Source organism: Xenopus laevis, chromosome 9_10L (assembly GCF_017654675.1).
Source record: "Xenopus laevis strain J_2021 chromosome 9_10L, Xenopus_laevis_v10.1, whole genome shotgun sequence".
In the NCBI taxonomy this organism is placed as follows: domain Eukaryota; kingdom Metazoa; phylum Chordata; class Amphibia; order Anura; family Pipidae; genus Xenopus; species Xenopus laevis.
In genome coordinates this window covers 45,800,570-45,806,569 of record NC_054387.1, presented here as the reverse complement: position 1 = coordinate 45,806,569, position 6,000 = coordinate 45,800,570, and the positions used below count along the sequence as shown (strand labels likewise).

The 6,000-nt window shown below is 41.8% G+C and overlaps 1 long non-coding RNA gene across 1 annotated transcript; it reads left to right on the top strand.

The window, feature by feature from the left end:
- Window positions 1-2,329, top strand: LOC121398171. Its single transcript, XR_005964147.1, has 2 exons — window positions 1-213; window positions 1,861-2,329. It is a non-coding gene; the product is annotated as an uncharacterized LOC121398171 (long non-coding RNA).
- Window positions 2,330-6,000: the final 3,671 nt, after the last annotated feature.

The following is a 6,000-nucleotide window of genomic DNA, read 5'->3' as shown; positions in this document are numbered from 1 at the left end:
CAGAGCCCGGCGCCATGGCAACGAATAGAGACAGGCGTCAGCTGCCAATCCAAGGCCGATTGCTCTCCTTTCCGCTGGCCAATAGGAGCCCCGATTCATCGATTGAAGGAAAGAAACGCAGATGGAGGCGCGGCTGTGGGAGCTTTAGGTAGTGGTGCTGAAGATTGGTAGAAGATACACACAGCTTCTACATTTGTACCGCTCTGGGCTCTGGTTAGTATTAGGGCCGCTCAGCAGAGACACGGGGTTGATCCCAGACTGTGTGGTGTTTGAGGGTGATGAGAGGAGCTAAGTTGCTGCTTATGGCAGCTGTATAGGTGAGACAAGTGTGTGGCTATTTGGGATGCGTGGTGAAGTGCATGCTGGGAGAGTTTGGGTAGTGTGTGTGCAGGTGGGTGAAGTGCATGCTGGGAGAAGCTATACTATACGTATGTATATGGTTATATGATGCTTCTTTATGTGCGTTGTACGAGTGTCCGTACTGGTGGGTGAAGAGCAATGTGTGTGACAGTCTGTATGAGAGGGTGAAGTGCATTGTGGGAGCAAGTATAGTGGCGGGTGCAGTGAATACTGGGAGAAGATGAAGGGCATGTCCGGAATAGCTTGGCTGCAGTTAGGTGTGTGCAGTGCATGCTGGGAGTTCATGTGCAGGAGAATGACCTGTATATTAGGAGCACTGGAACTGGATGGAGAGTCCATGCTGGGAGGACCTGGCCTGCTGGTGGAGCTGTGTGAGAGGAATGCCTTGAGTGTCATTATAAGAGGGTTGTGTGTGTTCTACTGAGCACAGGTAGATGATCCATTTCTGGGCTGAGGGACCGATGTGAAGTGCATGCTGGGAAAACACGGGCAGGTGGGTGAATGGCGTAAATGCTTTACTGTAGGGAGAGGTGCATGCTGAGAAAACTACTATAGATCTACATATATCTATATATAAATATATACACACTGCTTATATTGCTCTGCAAGTGTGTGAATTGCATGTTTTATCAATGCAGTAGGGTGAAATGCATGTTGGGAGAGCACAGGCTGCGGGTCTGGTATATGAAGTGTAAGCTGAGAGCACGGCAGGTGTGTGTATGGAATGCCGGGAGTACGAATAGGAGGGTGATGTGCACGCTGGTAGCTACGAATAGGTTTCTCTACCCTGCAGACTTCAAATAGGATATTTTATTTCTTTAGCTAACCTGCAATATGTCACTGAGGCTCTATTCATGAGACGGCAAGTGTGACCGGCTATTAAAATTCTCAGTGAAACTGGTTGGATCAGGAGTGTTCTGGAAAAGGGCAAGAGCGCTGTCATCAAGTTTGTGGGATGTATTTGAGGATTACATAAATGCAGGTCCTCTTGTAAAGCATTAATGAGACTTTTTGATAAATAGACCCAATAATGTAGGATTTTGTTCCTTTGCCCTCTAGCTGTCAAGCTCCTAGTTCATAGCCATAGGTATCATAGGCTTTGTATCCTACTCAAATGGTGTTGTCTTCAACATTACTAACACAACAACATTACAGCACTAACTAGTCTGCTTCATAAGAAATGTGCTGCAAGTCATGCAAGGATTTGTAGCTGGTCAGCTTCTTTTGGTGTGGCCAGTCCACTTACACAGTTGTTTGATTTGGGATTCTTACAGGCACAGAACTTATGGAAAAAAAACAAGCTGTGCTTTGTAACAACTTTCAAGCTTCTCTGGCTCTATTCTAGCCAAGAACTTAAAGGACCAGTAACATCAAATTTTTTTAAAAAAAAATTCGTTAGTAAACATCAAAAAATAAACACCAAGACAAATAAAATTTTAAAATTGCAAAAGCCTTTATTAAGAAATAACTTACCGAAACTCCACTTCCTGTCCTCTACAGAAAAGGCGACACGGCGACCATCCATGGTGCGGCGCTGGATTTCTCCTCCTTGTCTCTGTCTCATGCTGTATTGACAGCATGTGAAGCGGCTGCTGCATCAGGGAGCGTGGTTTCCATAACCGAGGATTGCTGGCTCATCGGCGCATCTGTAGAGTGGGGAAGCTGTTAAGAGAGGAGCTGGGCCACATCGTGGATGTTTGTAGTTCCAGGCTGATCGGAGTTCCCAGTCACGTAGCCACTCTCAACATGCGCTGCTTTCCGTATTGAGCGCTTCTTACCGACCCGAATTCAATGCGCTGCTTTCTTAAACACGTGTGCACGGAAAGCAGCGCATCTGAGCGTGGCTGCGTGCTATCGAGTGCTAAACTGCAAGCGGACACACAGTGCGGGTTTAAGATAGCACAGAAAGCAGCGCATTGAATTCGGTCCTTTAATAAACCTGTGCAAGCTCCAGGCCAATTATACAGCTCCTCTGCGAATTTTGTTTCAGTCTGTAATAAACCTAAAGGGGTGGTTCACCTTTAAGTTACATTTTATTATGTTATAGAATGGCTAATTATAAACAACCTTTTTGGTGGTTTGTTGTCTGAGAGAAAAAAAAGCATTTAACCATTAACATTTTATGGTTAAGGCAAGAGAGATATGTCAGCTCCTATTAGCCGCATGAGCGCTCAAAGCAGTGAGCTTATGTTCACTCTTATTGTATATTTCTAAACTAAATTGCATACTCAGCCCCATCTCTATTGGTTCTTGTGTTTCACATTTCCAGCCGAGTGGGGCGGCTCTGTTAACTCCTGTAGGGCAGGTTTATGGCCACTCCATGTCTTTATTAAAATAACTTATTTATGTGTGTTGAAGTTCATAGGGAGGAGTAACTGCATTATAAGTTGTATTTGTATTTACTGTTGGCATTTTTTAACGAATGGACAGGTTTCCATAATCGATCTCTAAAACATTATGTAACATCATATGAAATGAGGATTGTTACCCACTTTTGTCGGTTTCATTGGACTCCATGGACTTGATTTATATTTATCAGGCAATAAGGCGTTTCCTTCCATAATTTTTATTTACAAAGTGCAGACAATTCTTGGGAGGGCTACTGGCACAAAGTTTCAAGAGTCACAGCCAACAGTGCTAAAGTAACAACCTCCTGTTTTAAAGGAAAACTATACCCCCAAAATGAATACTTAAGCAATAGATAGTTTATATCAAATTGAATGAAATATTAAAGAATCTTACCAAACTGGAATATATATTTACATAAATATTGCCCTTTTACATCTCTCTCCTTGAATCACCATTTCGTGACTCTATCTGTGCTGCCTCAGAGATCACCTGACCAAAAATACTACAACACTAACTGTAACAGGAAGAAGTGAGGAAGCAAAAGACACAACTCTGTCTGTTAATTGGCTCATGTGACCTAACATGTGGTTTGTATGTGTGCACAGTGAATCTTACGATCTCAGGGGGCGGCCCTTATATTTTAAAATGGCAATTTTCTATTTATGATTACCCAATGGCACATACTACTAAAAAAGTATATATATATAAATTTAAAAAACATAGCTAATGTTTAATGAAAGTGTACTGGAAAGTTGCTTAGAACAATGTTTCCTCTTTTGCAAGAATTGTCTTGTGTTCTATATCTCTGTGAAGGCAACATTTTGTTTTTATTTAATGGACTTTATTAGTTTTCAAAGACACATTTTCCATAAAGTAAAGCTTAGTAGTGTTAACAGCATAATCTCAATTTTATTATGTTTAAAGAGTGCCATTAAAACAATAAACGTTTGCTCCACCGCAGCGTGTTTCTTTCTATCTTTCGTCCCCGCCTTTTGTTTTCTCAGTCCTTATTGGACAGTTACCGTTGACATACAGTGAGGGATTTCCACTAATGGGTTTAAAGGAACAGTTCAGTGTAAAAATAAAAACTGGGTAAATAGGCTGTGCACAATACACCCCCTCCCTCACCTTGTCCCTAGCCGGCCCCTTACCTTAGCCTTCCACAGCCCTTAAAGGGATACTGTCATGGGAATACATGTTTTTTTCAAAACGCATCAGTTAATAGTGCTTTTCCAGCAGTCTTCTGCTTGGAAATCCAATTCTCAAAAGAGCAACCAGATTTTTTTATATTCAATTTTGAAATCTGACATGAGGCTAGACATATTGTCAGTTTCCCAGCTGCCCCAGTAATGTGACTTGTGCCTGCACTTTAGGATGGAATTACTTTCTAGCAGGCTGTTATTTCTCCTACTTAATGTAACTGAATCAGTCTCAATGGGACTTGGCTTTTACTATTGAGATCTACCAGGGAACTGTTATCTTGTGTTAGGGAGCTGCTATCTGGTTACCTTCCCATTGTTCTATTGTTAGGCTGTAGGGGGGGAGGGGGTAATATCACTCCAACTTGCAGTACAGCAGTAAAGAGTGGCTGAAGTTTATTAGAGCACAAGTAATGACTGGGGGCAGCTGGGAAACTGACAATATGTCTTGCCCCATGTCAGATTTCAAAATTGATTATAAAAAAATCTGTTTGCTCTTTTAAAAATGGATTTCAGTACAGAATTCTGCTGGAGCAGCACTATTAACTGATGCGTTTTGAAAAAACATGTTTTCCCATGACGGTAAAGGAATTGTTCAGTATAAAAATAAAAACTGGATAAATAGGCTGTGCAAAATAAAAAAATGTTTTCAATATAGTTAGTTAGCCAAAAATGTAATGTATAAAGGCTGAAGTGACTGGGTGTCTAACAGAGCAGAACACAACTTCCTGCTTTTCAGCTCTCTAACTCTGGGCCAAATGGGACATAACTTTTTAGTGAGTTTGCAATTGATCCTCCGCATGCAGCTCAGATTCAAAAGCAAATAGTTATGACCCATGTGCCTTCCCCCCCCCCTCAAGTCTCTGATTGGTTACTGCTTGGTCACCAGGGAAATCAGTCAGTGGAAACCAAGAGAGCTGAAAAGCAGGACGTAGTGTTCTGGCTATTATGTGAGACATCCAGTCGCTCCAGCCTTTATACATTACATTTTTGGCTAACTAACTATATTAGAAACATTTTTTATTTTGCATAGCCTGCGCTCTGCTGGGTCTGTATCTGGGTGAGCAATGTGGTGTTCGCTGTTCTTGTGCACGAATGCTGTGCTGACACCATCTTCGAAGCCAAAAGTGCGGGTTGCGACTCCATGTTTGGAGCTGGGAGAATGGTTTTCCCCATCTTACCAGCTCAAAATGTAGATGGTCAGTGCCGGAGAGAGATGCACAGCTCGTCCTGTGGATATCTGCTGGCTTCATCAGGGTAAGGGTCTGGATTTTCAGCACGGATACAGAGCTGTATTAAGATGAGGAAAATTAATGGAGTGTACGTAATAATTCAGGAAACCATAAATCAGGGATCTGCTGTATGATTATTATTTCTTAATGCTTGCAAATGTGTCCCCTGTTTACCTTATGATATTGCACTGGCCACTGGAATTTACTGTAATAGGGGATATAAAAGGAGAAACTAAAGGCTTTTCCCGTGTTTAAACATAAAGGGGCACATTTACTAAGTGGTAAAACTTCGAAATTCGATCATTGAATTGTAGAAATTCAACAGTCTGGGTTTTTTTTGAGTGAATTTAGCCGTTTTCGATCGAATTCAAATCGTTCGATCGAATGTAGAAATTGTTCGAATCTGAAGATTTTTGCGTATATAAGTGTGTATATTTCTTTTTTTTATGTGCAGTGCCATCAGATTAGTCCGTTCCCGCACTCATTCCGCTTCAAGCAGTGGGACCATGGAAATCCCCCTCCGATCTCACACCAGCAATGGCCAACTGCAATCCACCTCCAGCAACTCCCTGTCAAACCAGATCCAAGAAGCTCCGCAGACCATTGAATTATCCTGCTAAATTATTTTTCCCTTTTTTTTTTTTTTTTTTAATCGGTATTTAGCATTTCCTGTACTTTGGACCCATCCAGATACTAAACATCCTTCAACTCTGGGAATGGCCTTTCCATTCCTCACTGTTAATCTGTGTGTTTGCATGACCACATTCTATATTTCGTTGTTCCTACCGCTCACTTGCTGTTTCTCTGTAACTGCAACTGGATCTGTATATCTACTGCTGTCACATTCTATATTTCCCCTT